Genomic DNA, 3169 nt, shown 5'->3' with positions numbered 1-3169 from the left:
TATATAGGTCCCTATAGCCCTAAATAGATCCGATTTAGAGCCCCGTAGTCCTGTAGCTCCGACTTTGAACCCAAAGGTCCTAACATTCACTGAGAGGTCCGATTTTGAGCCTTCAAGTCCGACAATATTAGTCCCGTAATAAATTTCGATTCATTATAATTGAATAATTTATGATGATTATTATTAATATTATTATAATTACAATAAACTAGGGCTACAGGCCCTAAATCGGACCTAATTTTAATTTTCATCAGGTCCTAGATTGAGCCCGCAAGTGCCGAAAACGGAAATTTGAAGCACCTCAGGGACCAAAATCGGACCTAATTTAACATAGAAACAGACTCTATTTAGAGCCTCCAAGTCCGAAATAGGTCCGACTTTAGAAGGCTCTCAGTGGGCTCTAAATTTCGACTCGGGTTGTTCTCATAACGAATAGTCTTCTTAATTATGACACAATTCCATTTGTTATTATAACAAATTGATTTGTTACCGTAAGCTAATCATGTTTGTCAGTATAACAAAATTTTTTGCTATCCCATCTTTTGTTATGAGGACGAAACTCTTTTTTCCGTGTACTGTCCAAGAAATTTTTAATCTCAAGTGGAATAACCTTTCAAGCCAATAAACCTTTCAAAACCCCATAATCAAGATCGCCGATTCCCGCGAAATCTCTCAAACGAATCAAAATCGCAATAAAAATAATTGAATACCGGGAGTATAATTTACACTTAAACACAATTTATTATCGATAAAATATCGTGAAAGGTGGAATTATACTTTCATAGGTATTCCCTCTGAAATACTTACGAGTCGACATTAACTGAAAAGCGCCGTAGATTGAGGGAATTACTCGAGACTTTAATTCTACACTTTAAAAACTCACACGTTCGTTCTATATTCGAATAGGATATGAAGCTCGTTCAAACACCCGACATTTCTCCCAGTCACGCAGCCATAGATCCTAGCCCACCCACCCACCCATACATATACATACACAGCACACATATATACAGCTGTAGCCTAGGCTGTTCTCAAAAGTTTTGACAGAAAAAGCGATATAGCAACGTCAAAATTTACGGTCCAATTATAACCATATAAAATTTTACGTCTACATGTGTTTGTGTGTGCAAAGGGCGTTATTTTCTCCTGTCATACTCAGCTTCACAAAAGCTCACGATAAAGCTGTTTATAGACTTTTATTTTTTCTTCTTCTTCTTCTTCTACCTTTTCTTCCCCTATTTACTGTTGTTATTATTATCATTACTTTTTTTAAATATTTTTTGCCCACGTCTTGGTGCAATTGTTTGTCTTCCACAACTGATATCCAATATTGTTGACATCCCCAGATTATCCAACTTGTAACACACGTACGTCCAGCGCCAATAATCATCGGCTAAAAATAATTCCTCAACTTTTTTTATACAATTTATTATTTCTTCACCCATCGGTGGACGTCCACAGGCTCCGTGATAATGTAACAATTTTTTGTCTGACATTGTATGTACATATATATATATATATATATATACCTGCATCAGCTTGGTTATATTTTTATCATTTATATTTTTATCAATGCACAATTTCTCGTGTGTGCGAGCTTTTATATAAAATCATGGATTAGTGACCATCGAAGCTTTCACGTAGAAATTGTTGCCCAGGCTTTCCATTATGTCCTATATAAGCTAGTAGCGTAATCTCTTGTAAAAAGTTTTCAATGTGTGTACGGACATAATAAATTCATGGTAATAAATAAAAAATAAAATAAAAAATAAAAACTAACAACAGTAATATTTTTTTTAATCATTTTTGCTACGCTGTTGATCAACTGGTCAGCTATTAATACCCATTTGTCTGTTGATGTTTTTATTTTTAACGTAAATTTTTTATATTTTTTATTGTGTTTGTTAACTGAATATTTTTCAATACTAAAACTTATTTTACTATAAACACTGTGTATTGACTTTAATGTTGCCCACGAGAGTTCCGAGAGTGCATATACTCAACTAGATGGCGGTCAGCCAGCGTTAAAGCGATGGAAAAAAAAAAAAAAAAAACATAAATAAAATAAACTAGTACAATACAGATAAAAAATATAAAATATTAACAAAAAGAGATATTGCTGTATCGATTTTAAATGTTTTATATTTTTTGAATTTTTCTTCCACTCACAGCTGTCGTTGAAGATATAAAATATAACCTAATAATTTTTAACTTGCAGCTGCACTTTTTATTTCAGACTATACTATTTCATATCATTACTTTTTTTTTTAATGTACGATTGCTAAAGATCCGGTTTTCCCATCGTGAGTTTCTGGAGTTTAATTTCCGGTTGTAGATTTTTTTTCTGTTATTGCAAAACAATAAAATAATAATAATAAAAAATATCAATATTGTAAATAAATATTTATAAAGAATAGAAACGAAGGAAATTTTTTATCCCAAGGAAAAGTAAAATAAATTTTAGCCATTTATTCTGTTTGACGATTGCCCTCCTGTAAATATCAGTCATCTATACAGGCTTATATCCATTTCAAATTCAAAAGAGGATGTTTGCTCGACGTCGACCGTCGATCGTGAGAAAAACGTTCGGTCTGAATGATGGAACTGTAAATTATAGAATTCGCTGATCCTACTTATTTTTTCATCTCCGTTTTTGCATATATATGTGCGTTGTATTTTATAGGGGATGGAAAGAAGGGGGCGCACAATGAGCCGTTTCAAATTTTTCATTTTTATATTTTTTTATGGATACTAGTTTCATACAAAAACAATAAGTTCTAACAAGTAATCCATTATAATCAAAGCGAAGGAATAGACACATTTGTATGCATCTGAGAATCACCGTTCCGTCGAAGGAAAATGAGATTTCGAAGCCTGCGATCCGTTTTCTCACACCCATCGAGCGTGAAACAATTTTTATCCTCCGTAAGGCGAAGGAACAGCTTGAAAGATCTTTTTAATATGAGCATTATCTATATATCCATACATATATAGCATCTTTTTTTTTTTTAACACAAATATCAAATTACTATGGATCAGAAAAAACATTTATGGGATTTTTTATTATTTTATGCTGATGATAAATGAGCATACGTGATTCGGCAAAACCTTGAAGAGAAATTTTATGTCGAAAATTATTTGAAAAATTTAAATAGACAATATAAATTTA

The sequence above is a fragment of the Microplitis mediator genome, chromosome 11 (assembly GCF_029852145.1).
Source record: "Microplitis mediator isolate UGA2020A chromosome 11, iyMicMedi2.1, whole genome shotgun sequence".
Lineage (NCBI taxonomy): Eukaryota > Metazoa > Arthropoda > Insecta > Hymenoptera > Braconidae > Microplitis > Microplitis mediator.
Note: the sequence above shows the minus strand (reverse complement) of the source record.